At 46.5% G+C, this 21216-nt stretch overlaps 1 protein-coding gene across 5 annotated transcripts in view; it reads left to right on the forward strand.

Annotated features, from left to right (window-relative positions):
• The window catches only part of Shroom3 (shroom family member 3), a 276701-nt gene that overhangs the window by 200354 nt on the left and 55131 nt on the right, over nt 1–21216 (forward strand). The window contains exon 1 of one of the 5 annotated variants that reach the window (XM_060380957.1): nt 12305–12518. The exons of the other annotated variants lie outside the window; for them this stretch is intronic. The gene's annotated coding sequence lies outside the window, so the exon portion shown is untranslated. Of the gene's footprint in view, nt 1–12304; nt 12519–21216 lie in introns of those variants that run through there. 5 annotated transcript variants of the gene reach the window in all.

The following is a 21216-nucleotide window of genomic DNA, read 5'->3' on the forward strand; positions in this document are numbered from 1 at the left end:
AGTCTAGATAAGTGAGCACACGTGATCCCGTCCTGAAGGACCTCACTGTATAGGTGAGGGTATATTGCAGTGAAACACGCAGATGGGCGCAGGCCAAGGAACAGAGTTAGAGGATCCCGAAGTTCCTCAGTGTCAAGAAGAGATGAAGGCCAACAAGATGGCTCATCAGATAGAGGCACTAATGACCTGAGTTAAACTTCCAGGACCCACACAGTAGAAAGAGAACTAAGTCCCTCATATCTCCTCAGACCTCCACATGCATGCTGTGGTCAAAATATGAGAGTCACTCTTAGCAACACGAATAATAGCAGTGCTCAGGCAGACCACATTCTACAGTTGATATGATTGGAATACAGGATAGCCAATGTGGTACATGGTAGTTGATCGTGAGCCCTAGAGTCTTAGTTCACAATTTAAGAGAGAAAGCAAAAAAAAAAAAAAAAAAAAAAGGCTAGAGCAAGTAAGAAGAACTAAAAAAAAGTTCCTTTAAATAAAGTGGGTTATGCTGGAGGGATGGCTCAGAGGTTAAGAGCACAGGCTGCTCTTCCAGAGGTCCTGAGTTCAATTCCCAGCAACCACATGGTGGCTCACAACTGTCTGTAATGAGATTTGGTGCCCTCTTCTGGTGTGCAGGTGTATATGCAGGCAAAACATCACATACATAATAAATAAATAAGTAAATAAATAAATAGGGACAAGGAGGGCAACCTGGGTTTATAAAAGACAGGCAGTGGGCCTGTGTTTCTGGTGTGGGAAATGTTTTTAAAGGTGTAGTTCTCTTTAATGTAACCTCAGATTGGCTTCTAACAAGGAGGTAGGGGCTTTGCTCCTTTTTGTTTTGTTTTGCTTTACAGGACTGGGCATCAAACCCAGGGCTTGCTAGGTAATTATTCTCATTCATATATATATATATATATATACACACATACACATATACATATATACATACATATATTTATATATATGTATGTATATATAGTCTGTACCATGTGAATTCAGTGCCTGCGGAGGCCAGAAGAGGGTGCTGAATCCTCGGAAACTGGAGTTTCCAACAGTTGTGGCCATTATTTGGGTGCAGAAAACCAAAACGGTCCTCTCCAAGAGCAGCAAGTGTTTTGTTTTGGTTTCGTTTTTTAGATGCTTTTTTAAAAAATGCACATTAGTATTTTGCCTGAATGTTTGTATAAGGGTCCCAGATCCTCTAGAACTGTAATTACGGACCATTGTGAGCTGCCATTTGGGTACTGGGAATTGAACCCAGCTCCTCTGGAAGAAAAACCAGTCAGTGCCTTTAAGAAAGGAATGCACGACTATCCTAGGGGATTAGCTTGAATTTTCATAGTCGAGACTGGGGTTAAGGGAGAGACCGAAACCCAGACAAAGGAAAATATGAGTCAGGTACATAATGGAGAAACCAGGGAATGCTGGCATATTGGAACCATCTGAGTCATTAAAGGTGCCTCGAAAGCTCTCCCCTCTATCTGCACTTAGGAGCTGGAATTAGGCACAGTGCCCTTCGCTTGGGAAGAGGCATACTGTTTTAAGAGGAATACAGTAAGAGCTCCATGTCTTTTCTTTTAGATTTGTAACTTATAAAATGGCTTCTGTGTCATTTCCCTTCGATGCTCTCAATAGGTGCGGTCTTTGGATGTGTCCACCTTCCTCCTCCCTCTGGGAGATGGACATATTTTGTCCATTTGTTGAAATAATTTCACTTACAAGTCAAGTCTTTTGAGTTTTTCGGTTACCCAGGCTGGTGTGGGAAAAGCCTGGGTTTGGAAGCAGCATCCCTGTTCTCCCCTCCTCACTATGGCCTTTGTTTCCTTCTGTAAAGTGGGGCTGGTGGTCCCTACCCTAGGTATTATTGTCCAGACTGGAAGTCAAGTTTAGAAAGCCTGTGCTCAGCTCTCTCTGGGCAAGACTGTTATTGTTCTGGTTTCTCCCATGAGGCAATGCCAATCAAGGGCCAGTTAGAGCTGCTCAAGCTGTGACCTTCTTGACTTCAGCCAACTTAAGCACCCTTTGGATGCCTCCCAAATGTGCTGGCTACAAGAACTAAAAAAGAAAAAGAAACAATAACAACAACAACAACAACAACAAACCTCTCCCATTTTATCTTCTGGTTCCTAGGCCAGAGGACTAAGGTATGCGGAATAACACCCACATCCGGCTTGGAAGTGGAACAGCTTCCTGGACACCTACAGGAGAAAGTCCTGCTTAAAAACAAATAAGCTAGAAAGTAAAGACAGACTTTCCTCGGGCTGGAATCTGCATATGAAATAGTATAAAGTAAAACCTGTGATGTGAGGCAGATGAAAGGGACCCTGGAAAATGACTCCAGGAAAAGTCGAAGTGGGCTAGAATCGCTTTTAGAGGCTCATTGTCTGCAGGTGTTGAAAGAATAAGGGGCGGGGCCCTGGCTCCTTAAGGTCAGTAAAGAAACTGCCAAATCCGTCACACATCCAAGCCTTCTGTTTTGCTTTTAAAAGCTGGAGCCCTTCAAGACCAACAAGGCTGCCAGCTTGCTGGTGGAAAAATCTTTATTTTCAAGCATAAATATTAGAGTTTACAAATGAAGATAGGTCGAACAAACCCGACCTCACCCCTTTTAAAGTACACGTCCTAAGTCACACGTCAGCTGTGATCAGTTATCACTTGCATCTCTAAAGCTCCAACTCCTTTACCCTCAGAAACTTTCCTTTTTAATAAAAACCTCTCTCTCTTGAAGTTACTTTCTTCACTATGGGGCATTCCTTTTTTTTTTTTTTTTTTTAGCACTGATCTTGAATGGCAATGCTGGTGGCCTTAGCTTTTAAGCTTAAAGTATTTCTATGTAGCCAAGACCTCATACATGGGAGTAAGGAAGAAAGGTAATAGATCACATGCCTTGATGTTAGGAAAAGTTAACAACAGGTCTGTTTTGAAAGGCTGCCAGGGTCCTGACAGGATGGAAGGAAACAAAATGCTAGATCCCTGACCAAGTTTCTTTCAGAAAGTAACTGGTTCGCTGTTATTTTGTATAATTCTGAAGTAATTGTTGGTGTCTTTGATGAGTCAGGGAAAGCAGTGAGTCATAGGTCTGTAAGCAGTGGGGAAACATGATACTTTTAGTCCTTAGGACAGAGAACTATAGGTCATTTTGTTATTTATCATGTCATATTTATCAGTTTACCAGAGAATCACGTGCCTCCGCTCTCTTCTCATCTCTTGAATGAGATTAGATTTACACGCTTCAGCCTGGCTTTAAACCTTGCCCCTGCTGCCGGCAAGGCAAGCTGATGGTCTCCATTCCAGGTCCCCTCCTGGCCCAGGTTTCTTCCTCTCACACAGCTCATCTCTTGTACTGTCTCCCCACCGAGTCTGCAGGCAGGTGCTCACTGGTTCTCATCATTCCACGGATGACACAGGACAACAGCAATTTACATAGCACATCCTCAGATGAGGTATCAATTATGAGGAATCTAGGTCTGATACGTCTAAAGGAAGACTCGTGGAAGCTATCTGCAAATACTGCCTTTTACACAGGGGCTTGGATAGCTACAGGCTGTTTGAGACTGTCAGAGGGGTGAGTGGCAAGAGTTAGTTGTCCTCGAAGATCCCAAGTGACAACCATGCCGGTTAAAAGACAGATTGAAAACCAATGCCAGTCATCATATTTTTCCTACCTCTAAATCAGTATCTTGCCCTTTCTCCCCAAATCTGTCTGGATCTAAGAAACTTGATTATCTTTGTGGGGGGGGGGGAGAAAATATTTACAGTCCCCATCAAATCATGGTTAAAATCCCAAAAAAAGATTTCACTCTTAAAGTCTTGTAGGCATCATCAGTTAAAATTTTCACTGGCAGAGTCAGCTTGGACTCTGAATGCGGTCCGGCTCAATCCTGTCCTGCCCTACACACTCCAGCTCTGGCTCCGAAGCGCACCCTCTCCTGGCAATGATGTAGAGGGATTAGAATGCACTCCAGGTGAGCCCTCTCTGTTAAGGACCTGTCGCTGATTCTTACCTTGCAAGGCCTTGGGCCAGCAGCACAGGCATTGTCACCTAGATCACATGCCTTTTCAGAGTCCGCTCCCTGCCCATCACATACCGAGCACATTTCACCTTCCTCCTTCGGGCGGCTGCCCCTCAGGCGAGGTGGCAGCCACTCATGGTCTCTTTGGGAGACCTCATTTAGGCAGAAGGCAGGAACTTAGCGGCCAACTCAGGGTCTCCTCTGGACCCTAGCAGCTGTGTTGAAAGGAATCTGGACCAAGTCCATATGTCTCTGTTTCCCCTTCTCAGGCCCAACCCCGTGTGTGTGTGTGTGTGTGTGTGTGTGTGTGTGTGTGTGTGTGTGTGTTTGGGGGAGAGTTTGAGGGTATAGCCCTGGTCTCTGGGTTGCAGTCCTCTAAAGCTTCTATGGGTTGTGATGATTCATCCCTACCTTGCCAGTGAATGGCACGCTGCTCAGGGCTTCAAAGTTGAAAAGGAAAAAAAAAAAAAAAACAACTTTCTCCAACAAACCGGCAGAATCAGCTCTAACTGGCGAGATTCAGTTGTCTGAATTGCAGTAAGACTTCCACCTCTGGCTAGAGACATCACAAGGCAGGGACTGAAGGTGGGGATTACTCCTGAAATTTTACATGAGGATGAAAGTTTGAGTACCATGAGTTGAATATAATAACTGTTCAACACAATCGTCATCATCCTCTCCCTGTAAAAACTCAATGATTTTAAGGACTAATAGGTGCTAAGATTCAACATGCTCTTGTTTGATGCCAATTACTGTTCTAAGTGCCTCCCCCTCCCCGCCATGGTGCATCGGATCTAAGACGCCAACAGCTGTGTGGTTCAGAGTCAATGTTAAACTCCTGTTTCACAGTTGAGTCCAGCTGCTTCCTTGAGGGAAGTGACAAGCCTAAGGTCACACGGAAAGAGCTTCCTCCAGGGCTTGAATTGTCTGTGCGGTTTCCGGAGTCTACACTTCGAGCTGGCTCTGCTGGAATGCGCTTTTTACCTTGGTGCCTAAGGCCTAAGGCCATGGTCAGTAAGCCTGGCATTTCCTGCTCAGCCTGTCCCCCATATGCAGACAAGCCATGGCACTGGGACAAAGGTCTTAGTGATTTAGCGTAGCCAACTACAGACCATCTAAATCCCGCTGATGGCCTCTAAGGCCATACACCAGCTGCCTCTCTGAGTGTCTAAGTTGCTTCTTGCCCTTTCCCTAGTCCAGTTACTTACTATCTATCCAGTTACTTACTATCTATCCAGTTACTTACAATGCTATCCCATTGGTCCATGCTGTTTTATGCTCTGGGGCCTTCAAACTGAACTCCTTCCCTTCTCTTAACAGCCCTGTGACTACCTCCCCAACATGAACATTCTCTCCTACTTACCACCAGCACTCAGAACTGTAAGGCAACACGATCGAAGCTATGTTTTTGAACTCATTGATATCAGGTGCACTGGGGGAGCCCTGGGTACAAATCACAAGCCAGTGACATGGCAGGGCAGATAATAACTGTTTCATTTTTCTAAACACTAAGCAGTTTTCTTTGGGAGACCTCATTTAGGCAGAAGGCAGGAACTTAGCAGCCAACTCAGGGTCTCCTCTGGACCCTAGCAGCTGTGTTGAAAGGAATCTGGACCAAGTCCATATGTCTCTGTTTCCCCTTCTCAGGCCCAACCCCGTGTGTGTGTGTGTGTGTGTGTGTGTGTGTGTGTGTGTGTGTGTGTGTGTTTGGGGGAGAGTTTGAGGGTATAGCCCTGGTCTCTGGGTTGCAGTCTCCCTGAGCATGCTCAGGGATGCACTGGGATGGTGGTGTCTGCCACCTCCTCATACAGATCAGGACTCTGCTCATTTGGCTTTTGCAGAAACCTTGTTCTTATTCTATGTCACTGGGCAGCAGGGTCGGTGGACAGGGCAAGCTCTCTCCAGCTCAAGTGCCCCAGGTACATGTTCCTTGACTTCCACTCTTGTTCACCAGGACCAGAACTCTTCCAGTGTCCCTCAGGTCCCCAAGGCTCTCCTTGCCCTCCTACTTTAGTCCTAAAATATTGTAATGTCTGCTGTGGGAGGAAAAATGGCTCTGACAAGAGCAGTGGTTCTCAATCTTTCTGATGCTGTGACCCTTTAGTCCAGTTCCTCATGTTGTGGTGACCCAACCATAAAATTATTTTCATTGCTACTTCATAGCTGTAATTTTGCTACTGTTATGAATTGTCATGTAAATATCTAATATATAGGATATCCAGTATGTAATCCCTGCAAAAGGGGTTACATATGACCTCCAACGGGTCAAGACCCACAGGCTGACCATCATGGGATTAGAGTAGTCCTCTAAAGCTTCTATGGGTTGTGATGATTCATCCCTACCTTGCCAGTGAATGGCACTAGCTGGGAGGGAGGTGGGGTTATCAGGAATTCAATAGAGGGAAGTCAATGATTATCCAATATAATTTTTTTTTTCCCCTAAGACAAGGGTTTCTCTGTGTGGCCTTGGCTGTCCTGGACTCGCTTTGTATATCAGCCTGGAGTCACAGAGCTCCACCTGCCTCTGCCTCCGAGTGCTGGGATTACAGGCCTGTGCCGCACCCAGCTATCCAATATAGTCTTCGCTGTAACCTTCCATGGGAGGTGTGATTACTCTTATTTTACAGAGGAAAGGCTGAGCTTTGGTGAGATCCATTTACCTTGCCCTCAGCTGGCAAGCTAGCGGAGCTGTTGAATGTATTCCATGTTCTTAACCGCCCACTTACTTATCCTGGGGGGTTGAGATCCATCTTCCTTCCCTTCCTTCCACATGGTATTGGCTGTGAGGCCAGCTTGGCCTCATTTTGACTTCCACCTCCTGAGGGCTGGGATTATGGACCTGTGCCACCACCTACAGCTTGGAAGGATTTTAAAGACCAGAGCTTGCCACTGAGCAGAGAGCCATCTAATACTCCAAGACTGGCCACACAGCAGGTACTTTGTGGTGGATACAGAACTGAAGTAGCCAAGAAGAAAGAATGAGGGTGATTGTGAGGAGTCCTCATCCTAAGCTATTGTGAAATTTCCTAAATTATATTCTGTCAACTAAAATATAAGTAGACATGAAACTTGAGCATTTAACTCACGTCTAAAACTCAGTTGTCCTTAGACTGTCAGATAATTTTAGGCACTGGAGTCAATCTCTTGTGTCTAGTGGTGTGTGATGTGGTTGGTGACACAGAAATGGTAAGGACGTATGAGCAGTGACCAGATTGCTGACAGCTGTTATCAGCCACTGTTGTTCTGCTGGAATTTTATTTGCTTTCCAGACACTGTCATCCAGAATGCCAGCAGAACAAATATAAACACCAAAGCTTTCAGAATCCTGCATAAACACCCAGATAACAAATATACATTTAGGCTATGCATTAAGTGAAGTTTGGAGGTCTTAGGCTGTGATATGTCTGTCTGTCCACCTCTCTCTTTCTCTCTCTGTGTGTTCCTATACTACTTTAAATTTTTGAGATAGGATTTCCTGTATCCTAGGCTTCCCTTGAACTAGTAATATAGCTGAAGATGACCTTGAATTTCTGATCCTACTTCCTCCACCTCCTGAGGGCTGAGATTATAAGCATGTTATCACACTGGATGCTGGGGATCAAATCCCCCAACTTCAGACGTGCCAGACAAGCACTCTACCAACCAAACTGTATCCCCAGCCCTCAACCTCTTTCTTTTTCCATGTTACATCCATATTTACTTGCTAATTTATATTTTCACATGACTGTTCAGGTTGCTTTCAGTCTCTAAGATAATCTTCAAAACTTGGAACTAAGGTGTCCCAGAAAGAATGCTGTCAATTCCTGTCTCCTTAGTAATGGGACGCTGACCTGGGCAAGTGTTACTTATTAACAACCTGCCTAATGTTGACAGTGACCTGTCATTTCTATGAGGCCAGGAATCATCCTTCCCTGGAACTGTCCCTTCCGGTTTATCCTTTCCCCTAGGGTCACTGTTTCGTTCTTTCCTATGCCTATGTGTCTGTTTAAAGAGGTGTGGGTCATACACAGAGTCCCCACCCTGCTTGGCTAACCATGCTTGCAGGGGCCCATGGCAGTAACGTGTGTTGCCGCCCCAGTAACGAAGGAGCCCTGCCTCTCTAGTCCTCTCCCCATCTTTTCTTAGGGTTCTGACCTCCACAGGAGCCTGCACAGCTTTCTGGTTAACAGCCAGGCTTGCATAAAGGCTTTTATGTGGGCCCTTGTTTCCCCCTGCTCCAGAGAACTGAACACCTGGAGGGCCCTTTGTAACAGGATTTAGCTGGCTAGGGTTGAAGATGCCTGAAATAAGGAGAGAGAATTAAGGAAGGAGTGGGCGCAGAGGCTCTCAGTTTGAGCATTATTTGGGGGAAAGGGCAGTGCTAGTGGGGCTAAGAGGAGGGGGAAAGGACAGAGCGCCCCTTGGAAGTTGTAAAATACGATTGTTTCCCCATTTACATTCACTACCTATAAAATTAGCCATTTCTTAGATTTGGAGTAGCATTAGATGAGCTTCCTGGCTTTCTACTTCAGCATTTTATTCACTGGGTTAAGCTGTTTGGTTTTCACATTTTGATGTCTCTCAAAAAAAAATTAAAAATACTTATTCAAGTGACTATTATACCAAAAGTTGTATAATGCTCCCATGAAACCTACACATTTCAGAAAGCAGCATATTTTCCCTCTTCCTCAAATTTTCTCTATGAAGCAGTACATTTATATTTTGAATCTCCTTTCTTGGGTTTACGCTGTTGATATTAACTCTTAGTCCCCAGATGTTCAACAGATATGGATATTGTTTTTCTAAAGTGTGCATATTCAAATCAGCATGCAGACAAAGCAAGGAATTTATTGTACAGCTGTGGCAAGAGAAGGGTTCTATTGTGTGTGTAAAAAGCACATATAAATGTGTTTCTCATATAACTTTTATTTGGAAAAATTAGGGCAAAAAAAGCCACATTGAGTTTCTAAGAACTACTGACAGCCTATTTATAAGTAAAACATGGCTTAATATTTTAAAGTCACAACACATATTATAAAAGTATTTGGGGTTGGAGAATTAGCTCAGTAGTTAAGAGCACTGGCTGATTTTCCAACAGACCGTGGTTTAATTGCAAGCATACACATGACAGCTAACAACTGTCTGTAACTCCAGTTCCAGTGCCCTCTTCTGGGTTCTTTGGGCACCAGACATGCCAAGTAGGGCACAGGCAGAAATGCAGGCAAAACACCCATATACATTTAAAAGAAAGTATACTTTTCTAATTACACTAAATAAGTAAATGAATCTTGTGTATGGTTTCTGTATCTAGTCTTTAAACATATAATTAATTAAATGTGTTAGATTAACATGAAGTAATTCCTAGAGCAGTGCTAAATCTAGAATTTAGGGATATATACCGGTAATCTTTTTTGTTTGATGAAGATACTTATTTTCGAAAGTTTGTCCTTTCTGATAAGAACCTAACAATTGTAACGGGGAAACAGATTTCACTCACACTAGGAACTAGAGTTTTTTGTTTTTTTTTTTAAATTTTATTTTATTATTTGGGTTGAGGTGTGCACCACTGCCAACATGTGGAGGGCAGAAGGTAGAAGGCAGAGTTGGTTCTCCACTTCCACCTTTGGGGATTGAACTCAGGTTGTCGGACCTGCACAGAGAGAATTTTACCCATTAAGCCATCTTCCTGGAGCTGCCATATTCGCCCCTCAGATAGGCTACTGTGACTTGATGTGATCTTTTGTATTTGGCTAAAGGCTGGCTCAGTGCCCTCACATGGAAAGTTGGGCTTTGTAGGTAGAAATGTTTGAGGTGAAAGAAGATGACTTGAGTTTGTCAGTGCACAGAGTGGCTACCCTGGCAACCATGAGCCTACTTAACTCACAGCTCCTGTCCCCTCACGCGTCTAGGGACCCTGAGCGCCAAACCTGGATGGGGAGTTAGCCCAGATTCTCTGGTCTTTTTGATCTACTCCAATACCAAAGGCTTTGAGGAGGGGAGAGCGCAAGTGTGTTTTTGGTTTTTTACTTTAACATTTCAGTACACATGAATTTTATCTATTAATTCATTAAAGGAGTGGGATTGGGAGGGAATGAGGGAGCAGGATACAGCTGGGATACAAGTTAATAAAATGTAACTAATAAAAAATGTAAAAAATACATTATAGGAATCATTGCTTTAAAGAAAAACTGTGTAACAGTTTTCACATTAGCTTTTCCTAGAGCAGGTTTTTTTTTTTTCCAATTATTTCCTCCTAAAATACTGTAACTTTCTAAAGCTATATTTCTTCAATAATATTTTTTTTCAATAAAAGACTGAACTCTAATTTAAAACATAGTTTCTAAAGGCAGTTTTAATACAGGCGCTTAAAGCCAGTGCAACTTCACAGAGAACATCTTTAGTTAAGTGACTTGGAACTCACACACGCATACGCTGGACACATGCTGATTTCTGCTCCCTTGCTCACTTTGCTCTGAGGCCAGGGGCAGAGAGGCCACTGCAGAAGACGCTAGTCAGAGAGCAGAGACACTGGTGTGATCCTGAATTGCGACTGGGATTTCATATCATTTCATGTCTCACGAGACAGACTGCTTTCCTTCCATCTCTAAAAACACTTGATGTCTCTAAATTGCAGACATAAGAGAAAACATTGTTCTAGGACCCGTGGTATAATGGAAGCTCAAAGACCTCTCTGGTCATACAGATGAATTACATGTTGTACTGGTGGTAAGATCTGGACCCAAAGTGTGTTTTGAATTTTGGACTTAAAGTGATGCTTCACAGAAGCACAGAGGGTTCTGTTCCAACCTTAGGAAAGTTTCCCTGAACTTTCACTGGGTGTAGTGAGGCAAGCCTTTAATCTCAGCATTGGGCATGCAGGGGCAGGTGGATCTGAGTTTGAGGCCAGCCTGGTCTACAGAGAGAGTTCCTGGCCAGCCAGGGCTACAAGGAGAAAGCCTGTCCTGAAAAACAAACAAAAAAAGAGAGTTCCCTGACCATGAGAACTTAGCCTAACCATTTCCCCAACATGGCGGCTCCTAAGCAACAGGCTCTGTAAACTGTAAGAACGGCCTCTTCTTCAGGCTCAAATTCCTAGAGGCCTCTAGCAGTAGACTGATTCCCTTATAGGTCACTAGAACAGCAGCATCAGCCACCTGCCTCCCATGCCTAGCAGCAGTGTGGATACCCTGTGACTCCGGGGTAATCACTGCTCGTGATGCCACATGTAAAAGAAAATACTATTTTAACAGAGATAATTCCTTTGGAGGTGCGGCAGGCTGTCGGGGGGCCTCAGAGGTCTGTGGCTGCTAATGCTCTGGCAGTCCCTAAGGTCAGCCAAAATACAGGCAAATGGTACCAGCCAGGCAGCTGCCTCGTACCTAGTTAGGTGTCTGTCTATCTGCATACCTGTATTGCTTTAGATACAGAACCTGGAAATTGAACAGTAGAGACTGCTTGAGCGGGAATAAAGCCTTTCAGACTGTATTGTTATGATAGTCTCTGGAGGAGACATGTGAAAGCAATTAAAAGTACTCTCTGAGGGGGAGAAATCTTAGCTTCCATTGAAAGAGGCTGGGAGAGCCTCAGGCCTTCCTTAAGCTTAACTGAGCAACCAGCTCTAGGTACAGTACCAACGGAAACGTATATACTGTTCAAAAGTCCAAAAGGTGGAAAGCGGAAGCAAACCTCTCCTGAACATGCGGCTGAACTATGCCTCCCTCGGTCTAAGGTGATGCTGGAGGGTAGGGCAGCAGCTGGGCCCCATCACCACAACCTGAAAACTGGGCGGTTGACCCGCTAAAGAGATGGGGCCACTGAGAGAGAGAGAAAGAGAGAGAGAGAGAGAGAGAGAGAGAGAGAGAGAGAGAGAGAGAGAGAGAGAGAGAGAGAGAAAGAGAAAGGATGGTTATTTTCCTTGTACCGCGACCTTTTTAAAAAGCTGTGAACTTTTTACCTTGCTTCATCACACTTCCTTTGGTCAGTTACTAACTGGATGGACCCTAGACAGCGGGCGCGGGGTCCCGTCGGTTGCCGCTTGTTTGCGGCGTGTGCAACGAAGACGCCGCGGGCGTTGCGCGTGGGTCCCTCCCCTTTCCCGGCGCGAGGACCGCGGGGTGCGCGGCCGTGAGCTCCGGGTCCTGCAGCCCCCGGGCGCCCTCGGTGCTGTTGGCATGCAAATCGGGCGCTGAGCGCCGGCCAATGGCCGACGCTTCCTGGGGGATTACCTGGTGGCGGCGGCGGCGCGCGGCGAGCGCGCGCCTGTGCGCGGCCTCGGCCGGGAGGCGTGGCGGAGCTGCACCCGCACGGACGGAGCCGCGCGCCGGGGGATCCGCCGCGGCCGCAGCCGCAGCCGCAGCCGCAGCCGCGTTCCGGGCGGGAGCCGCAGCCCGTGCCGCGCGCCCGGGCGCAGGGCGCGGCCGCCGCCGGTTGCTGAGCGCGCGCGGCCGCCGGCGATGCTCCGCGCGCCGGGGCCGCGAGGTTTGAACTTGGCGGCGGCCCGGGGTCCCACTGGGCCCGGAGGCGATGGTGAGTGCGGGGCGCGGGGGGCTCGGGCCGGGCCGGGCCGGGCGGGAGACCTCCGAGAAGCCCAGCGTGGAGAAGGTGTCCCGGGGAGCCCGGCCAGCCTGCCGGGGGGCAGGTGGCGCGCTCCGAGGGACTCCCGACACTCCAGGCCTGCCCGCTCTTTCTCACCCGGGGCAGGGCTGCGGGGTTGGGGGCCGGGGTGGGGGGTGGCGGGATATTGTCGCCGGGCTTCCACTCCAACGGGATTGCTGGTTGACTGACAGCATGAAACCGCTTCAGAAGAAATGATCTGTGAAATATTTTAATTTTGATGAATTGCTTCCCACCGGGGTCCCTGCCGAGTGTAGACCGCCTCGCCTTTCTTAATGTTACTGGATTCGTCCCTCGAGGACAGGCCCCAAAGTACTTTGAGGGGCGCGCGTGTGCCCCTCCCCCACCGGCTGCAGCTCTCGGGCAATGATTTCCAGGAGTGTGTTCCGCTGTCAGGTAGCACGGAATTGAAATTGCAGCTGACATTTGCTTTGCTCTGTGTTGCCAGAGAGACCTAAAACTTCCTTGCCGTCCTCGCCGTGGGGGTGGGGTGTACTCCTCTCTTTCTCTAAGCCTTTGGCATCAGTCCCCAGCCCCCAACCACCCACCCTGTCCTAGTGTTGCCGTGGAGTTGTGTGCATAGATGCATGAGTCTTTGCTTTCTGCTGGGCGCCGCATACATGTAATTCCCGTGCGGAGACTCCTGTGAGCCAGCGTGGTGCGTGGGCTTCAAAAAGGACCCTTGCTTTTTCTATTTATTGGTTTTTAAAGGCTGGTGGAATTACGTTCTCAATAGAAAACACCTTTGGAGTGTGGCTAACCTTTTCTCCAAGTGATTTCACCAGAAGCTGACCTAGATTTCAATTAATTTCAGTGATTCTTTTTTAAAAAGTACCTTTCCCCCCTATGCTTTGGTTTCTCTCGAGGTCATGTAAACCTTTCACCCTCCGAAAATTTCTTCTTATTTTAAAAGCGATGTGTGATTGTTGTGGGAAAGTATATATAGAAGAGAGGAGACAAGCAAACATGGTAATGTGTTTGTTTCCTAAGACCTTGTTTTTCGTAGCCTCCTGATCAGTTGAGGCTTTAAGAGCTGTAGATATCTCCCCCCTTTCCTAATCTGTTTTAGAAACAAAAGGTAGAAATTGACAAGGAAATAAATTTACTTAAAATGCTATAACCAACAACAACTCATTCACATGGTTCCCAGGTTGAAATGGAGTTTATTGTGGCAATTTCTCTTGAATCAACTTTCCACATCTGCCCCTGGCAAATGGCTTCTGTTTGTACAGCCTGTTTTGTAAATACATCCCTTCACCATTAAGGCAAAATGCCAAACAAATATCCCTTTCCAGCGCTTGTAGCTAGGCTCATAAAGTTAATATTTTTATTGCTCTCTACATCAGAACTTCCTTACCAAACCCTTGATAAAACCCTGGAGAAGGTTACCAAGGGATGCTGCAGAGAATTCACTTCCCAGGAGACTTTGAGAATAGGATAAACAGCCATCTGCCTAGGATGGTTTCAGTATAGCACTGCCTGAATAAGATGGGCCACCTCTCCCAAGCTCAGGGTGGAGGGATTCTAAGCAAATTCCCATTTGCAGTGACCTGGGAACAAAGGACCTTGAGATTACAAAAAAAAAAAAAAAAAAACCCTGAGCCTGGTGGAGGTGAAGCCCTGAGGTGAAACCAAGGTATTTTTCTGAGAACGATTACACTACGACTGTGGTGTATAGAAAATCCACCAGTGATTTGATTCTATTCTAGGAGGTTGCAGACAGGTCTGTGATTTCAAATGTGGGAATTGATTTATGGGAAAGAAAAGTTTTCCCTTGAATGCAGGAAGGGTGGGTGTCATCTTGTTTAGGAAACCTCTAAGGATGACTAGCCTGAAAACGGTCTTCTTCCCCTAGCCTTTCTCCCTCACTGCCCTTCCCCTGCCCCCATCACTTTATCTCTGTTGGCCTCAGATCCTGGACTCAAGCCATACACCTTCCTTGGCTTCCCCAGGAGCTGGGAGGGGGTACAGAAGAATAGTATGTCCTATTTACTATGTACTATGCTGGCCTTGCGTTCTTCATTTTCAACTCAGTTATTCTTGATATGAGTGACATCTGGTTACAGTTTTTAAGTGCCTAGTTTTTAACTGATGTGTAAAAAAATGGTACATGCTTCAGGGATGCAGTGTGCTGTTTTGATACCCGTATATACTATATAATGTTCAAGTCTGTTCAGATATTTGTAATTTCTTTGTAGTTACGATTTTAAAACACCACTATTTCCTTCTCGAAATTTCTTTCTGCTTTGCATGTTCACGTGAAACTCACGGTACATTAACCGAAACCAAGTGTGCCTGTCATGAGTGTGGCCTCAGGACCCCAGCGGTGTTTTGGCTTTGTTGGTTCCTTCCAGAAGGTAGAGTTTCATGGCTTGTCTTCCCTCTGCCTGCCTGTTTGACAGAAGTGTGTAATTCTAACCACTGTGCAACCTCAGTGTTAGTGACACCTTCCTCCCTTTCCTGAGTATCGCCTGACCAGGGAGCTGCCGCTTCTCTTCCTGGAGGGTCACGGAGGGGATCACATTCTAGGAGAGGTCACAGCAAGAAGAAGTGCAGAGCTAAGTCTCTGGGCAGACGGTGTCTCCCCTGTCTTGAATAAGCAGCACCCCAACTCCACAGCCTTCGGTTTATTGTCGCTTTTTCCTTTCATGCCCCAAACTTGTTTTCTTATGCTATCAGCACACCAAACAAGAAAAAGAGCAGCGGTCATTTATTTATTTAGCAAACATTTACCATGTGGGAGACATCCCAGAACCTGGGGGTAGGTTCCCTGCCTTCGGGGAACTCATCATATATAAAAAAATAAAACATGTTAATAAGTTACTGTTGTTCTATGGGAGTAGAGTTCAGGAGTTAAGAACATAAGTTGTAAAGTTAAATATATACCAACCTGTGACCCAACATATTCATGCCCAGGTACCCAAGGCAGAGGGAAACTAATGTCTATTAAAAAAAAAAAAAAAAGACATAGACCATAGTAACCTTATTCATGATTATCACAACAAACCAAATAGACATAAACTGGAAATAGTCATTCATCCACAAACAAGAAAGCGGATGAACAGACTGTGGCACACCCATACAGTGGAATACTATTCAGCAGTCAACAAAAATGAGCTTGCGATCCTCAAACCTTGATGAATCTCAGAAGCTTTGGCTTAACTAAACAAAGTCAGATAAAAAAGAATACGTAGGGTGGGTTGGGGATTTAGTTCAGTGGTAAGGCCCTCAGCTCTGAAAAAGAAAAGACGAAAAAGAAAAACCACAACTATTCATTTACTCTCTGTTCTGTTGTACTGTGGATTGAAACCTGGGCTTTCACATACCAGACAGGTACTTGACCTTTGAGCTATGGCACTAGCCCTAACCATTCAATCTGCAAGCTAATCAATGACAGTAAAAGTTTGTGGGTGCTGAGGAAAGGGACTGGAAAGAAAAAAGTAATTTCTGTGGTGATGGAAGGGTTTAGTGTTCTGTTCTCAGAGTCACAAAGGTGTTTACAGTTACCGAACCCTGTTGAACTGGACACAGCATTAGCTAAACTCGGAGGTTCCGTTCTGGGGTGATCCAGAGGCAGTCCCTCCCTCCACTTCTGCCTTTAGGTGTGTATAACTTTACCTTGGCAAGTTTTGAGATGTTTGGGGTCGTTGGACAGTTCCTGCTTATCTTCTTAGGCTGTGGGAAGACCAAGCCGGACACTGATTCAGCGTGTTTAGCTTGGTGCTAGCTCAGTACCTTGTCGGTGTTTCCGTGCACTGTGGTGAACATATGGCTTACCACGTGAGTGACTTGCACTTCCTGTTAAAGCCACTTCACTTTCTTAGGGAAGGTTTTGTGGCACCATTAACTGCCACCTCCGACCCCCAGCCCCGCATTACATGTCTCTTCATTTTAGTGGCTATCTCTTCTTGTGTCTTTTAGGAATTTCACTGTAGAGTTTTTTGCCTGTGTGATCCAAAGATCACAGGGGCCCACCACTAACCAAGATGTTATTTGGAATTAATACCTGTTGGCAAAGAGAAAATTAGTTTTGAAGTGTCACTGGGTATATTAACCACAGACAAGGCATTTGCCATGCTCAGGAGTTGGCCAAACCAAAACAAACTCCATGCCTTTTTTGTTTTGTTTGTTTGGTTGGTTGGTTGGTCAGCTTTTTGTTTTGTTTTGTCTTGTTTGGACAGCTTTTGTCTTTCTGTTTTTGTTTTTGTTTTGAGAGAGCAAAAAAAGAACATGCAGTTGGACAGTGGGAAGTGGAGGGAGTTGATAAAGCACATTGTATTATGTTTTGTTTTTTTCTTCTGAGACAGGATTTCTGTGTGTAGCCCTGGTTATCCTAGAACTCACTCTGTAGACCAGGCTGGCCTGGTCAAAGATCTACCTGCCTCATCTGAATGAGTGCTGGGAATAAAGGCGTGCTTCACCACCACCCAGCCTAAAAAAAAAAATTTTTTAAGAATAATAATAAAAAAAAAATTACAGGGACTTATCTTTAAAGCTACATCAAAGACAGGAAGTAAACCCTGCTTTTGAAGACTGCTTTTCCTTCTGGCCTGAGGCTCAAAAGCATCTTGTGGGAAGTTTGATTAAATGTAGACATCTTCCATGATCTTTCTAGAGATGAAGGTGGAAAAGGAAGTTTCTAGGTCTCGGTATCAAATTGATAATTTTGTTTTGTTTTTTAAAAAGAGGTGATGAGCCTGATGGTGGTGGCACACACCTTTAATCACAACACTCGGGAGGCAGGGGCATGTGGATCTCTGTGTTTGAGGCCAGCCTGGTCTACACAGCAGGTTTGAGGACAGCCAGAGTTAGGCAGAGAAAAAAAAAGGGGGGGGTAATGTGGCTTATTTAACTTGAATTTTCAGTGGAAAAAAAAAATTTGAAGGAAAATAGTTAACCTAGTAAGCTTCCATTATTTCTTTAGATTCAGGTGTTCTAGAAAGATGTGACATGCTTTGTCAACTCCAAAGAGGCGTTTTGTTGTTGGGCTAATTCATTTAGGAAACATTTCTTCGACATGGCCTGAGAACTCAGCAGCTCCAGGAACGCAGGGCTGAACGTGTGGGCATTGTGCTCCAGGGCCTGTAAAGATCCCGACCCGGGTGTGATCAGGAGCGTGGGTTTGTAGGGCCATTCCTCAGAATTGCAAGCATTGTCCCAGGACCGTCTAGTTTTTCATGTATTGTGTTTTGTTTCCAAAGCCTCCAGCCTACAGTGAAGATTTCAGATCCTGCTTGTCTTTCATTGGTGTTGTTTCTTCAAACACTGGATCTTACTCCGGTTTTCTTTTATTATTCCTTACTAAAAATAGCGACAAAGCAGTCTTCCATAAAGGCAGCTGGGTAGTGGAAAGGTCACAGACTGTGAAAACAGAGTGACCCGGGTTCGAATGTGAGCAGCGATGCCCCCTGATGACTTGGGGACTCCTTCCAGCCCCATTTCTGCATGTGTGAAGCAGGCATACTAATGCCCAGGGAGAAGCTGTTACGAGGGTTAAATGGCAGCATGCCTGTCAAATCACCAGCCGGTGCCCAGCAGGCATTAGTTGCCAGCATCTATTTACCTGCTAATGCGCACTCACTGAGGCTCAAGCCCTGTTCGAAACTGCAGGATCCCTCAGCGGATTTCATCTTCCTCACGCTCCTGTAAGGTGGGCTCTGTGATTTTTCCATTAAAAGTGAGGAAAGCCAAGACACAGATGAGATCAAATAGCTTGCAGAGTGTGTGGAGGTGTCAGGGCTGGAGACAAATCCGCCCTTTCTCGTAATTGATGAGGTTCATAACAGACATTTGGCTACCTTTCTCCTTAAGGTGGTATTTTTGAGGTTCAGGTATCTCAGGAAGGGAGTTACACCAATAATAATAGGTGGCCTTTGTGTCACCCTTCCGTGCTTCGTGCAAATGAACACTGGTGGAGGAGGAACTGTCTGGCTCCGCTTACACACACACACACACACACACACACACACACACACATTTTTTTTTTTTTTTTTGACAGAATTGGTGTATAGTCCAGGCTGGCCTTAAACTCTCCATCTTCCTGTCCCATCCTTTCTAGTGCTGGGACTACACCTGTGTTCCACCATACCTGGCTCTGAGTGTGCTCTTAAGTGGTTACAGGAGCACCCATCTCGTTGTTGGGGGAGGGGGAAGCATTGTTGAGAGGCGGGCTCTTTCTTTAACCCCTGGGACCGTCTGTGAGAAACCCCTGATACTGTTTCACACCTTAGCAGAGGCACTCCAAGTAAATACTAGTAAGTTAGTCCATCAGTTTATGAACTAAAATTGTAGGGGTTCGACCTAGACTTTGTGACACCCTTGGAGGGATTGATGTTAGAGGCTAAAGCGTTGTGTCTTTTTTTTTCTCCAGCAGACTGGGAAGGCCAGACTTGTGTTCCTCTGCCTTTTTATGCAAGGGGAGGAGTCAGCTATCGACACAGAACATTTTTGTAAATTACTTCTTTCCATTGGCATTTCCTCAGCTTCCAGACTGTAAAGAGCCTTGACCTCAACCATCAAATAAAAATAAATCCTAGTGGTAGGCCGAAACCCCTGCTGGGGAAGACTAAGTGGGGAAGATGTAGAGACTGTGTAGACATACCCTGGTCACTTTCTGTTGATAAAACACTGACCAAAACCAGCTTGGAAAGGAAAGGGTTTACGTAGCTGATCGCAGTCCGTCATGGAGGGAAGTCGGGGCAGGAGCCGCAGAGGAAGGCCTGCTCTCAACGGCTGGCTAAGCTGGCCCTCTTACACATCCCAGGATCACCTGCCCCGGGGGTGGCACCTCCCATGTCAGTCATTCATCAAGAATGGGCCCCACAGACATGCCCACAGGGCCAGTCTGACTGGAGTCTGAAGGAGGCAGCTCCCCAGTTGAGGTTTCCCTCTTCCCCGGGTGACGCTAGTTTGTGTTAAGTTGACAAAAACTAACCTGCACAGGACACTGCCCCCCCACCCCCACCCCAATCCTGCTTGTTGAGCTAGACCGTTTCTCTGTAGGATTCCCGGGACAGTTCCCTGAGAGGTCTCTGCTGACACCACCAGCATACAGAGTGTGGGTAGCTCTGATCACAGGCAGAAGCTAGGTGGTGAAGGGAGGGGGCCCTTGCAAAGTGTACCCCGCAGCGCTGTATTGTCAGGAATGTCACCGTGTGCCTGTCTCTGGCCATCCAAATGAGCTGGCCGACTGGCAAGTTCAGTTTAGGACACTGAAAGGAAAAGAATAGAAAAGAAAAAAAAAAAAAAGAAATGTTGAAGAAGGCCCTGCAGGGTTAGCAGCAGTCTGGCTGCCCTGACACCCTTGAGGCCTTGTGCCAGGCAGCTTAACCGTGGGCATGCCCCAATTGAGCCTCAGTCTCACTCCAGTAGGCATGGCTGCAGTTAGGAGAATGCAAGACTGGAGCCCCTCGCTGCCTCTTCACCACCACCTCCTCCAGGCTCTGCCTCTAACATTCAAGCCCTTTGTGCTGGTTCCCATGGTTACCTCCTCACCGCCAGCAGCTGGAATGTGTGGTGTGAGGAGGCTGCCCCTCCGCCCCCCTGCAGAGCCAGGTCCGGCTGGGCTGGGGCGGAGGCCCATGATCCACAGCTGGATTCGTGAAGTGGGGTCACAGTCCAGCACCTCCCCTTTGCCCTGGATTCTGTACTTTTCCCAGGCCTGACATGCCAGGCTTGCAGCGGGAGGAGACCCATGGGCTGATGGGCAGCTCCCAGCATATTTCCTGCCCCAGCCTGGCCTGGCTGGACTGTCACTGACCTGTCTGCCCCTAGTCCAAGGCAACTCCTGTGTGCTAATGCCCAGCCAGTCTGCTGCTTCCCTGTGGGCTTTTGTACCCCGCAAGCTGTCTGTTTAGCTGACACTGCTGAGACCAGGAACTGGCATCCAAGGCAGGTGCTGCTTTCAGCCCAGAACACAAGGCGGGTCATGGAAACCCAGGAGAGTGTGGCAACCGGTGGCAATCACAGATGGGAGCAGGGCTAGCTCAGAGTGTGTCCCTGGGCTCTCTCAGGACACTGTGCTTCTGGGTGGAGGTTAAGCTGCCTGGTAGGAAGGGAAGAAAGCCATCAGCAGAAACCACACCACGGCAGCTCCGCCAGAGGACTCCTCAAGCTCCCCTAGTGCAGCGCTCCTCAACCTTCCCAATGCTGTGGTTTAATACGCTTCCTTATGCTGTGGTGACCCCCCAACCATACAGTTATTTCATGGCTACTTCATAAGGTGTGGGCTTAAAAACAGTGCATGTGAGCTCCTTCCTAAAACCGGGTAATCCTCTTGGGCAAAGTGAGGATTAGGCGCCATCGCAGACAGGCCGGTGGTGAGTGCAGTTTTGCTGAGAATCCTCGGCTGGTGCTGAATTCAGCAAGGGGTCTGTTTCCTTTCAATGACTGACAACCTCCGGTTACATTTTTGAAAATGTATTATTTTATATGTTTGTGTGTGTGTGCGCCTGTGCCTTTGTGTTTGTGTGTACACCGTGTACATACAGGAGACCTTGGAAGTTAGGGAGCATTGGATCCCCCGGAACTGGAGTTACAGACAGTTATGAGCCACCATGTAGGTGCTGAGAATCAAATCCAGGCCCTCTCCATGAGCAGTGAGCTCTCTTAA

The sequence above is a fragment of the Meriones unguiculatus genome, chromosome 3 (assembly GCF_030254825.1).
Source record: "Meriones unguiculatus strain TT.TT164.6M chromosome 3, Bangor_MerUng_6.1, whole genome shotgun sequence".
NCBI lineage: Eukaryota > Metazoa > Chordata > Mammalia > Rodentia > Muridae > Meriones > Meriones unguiculatus.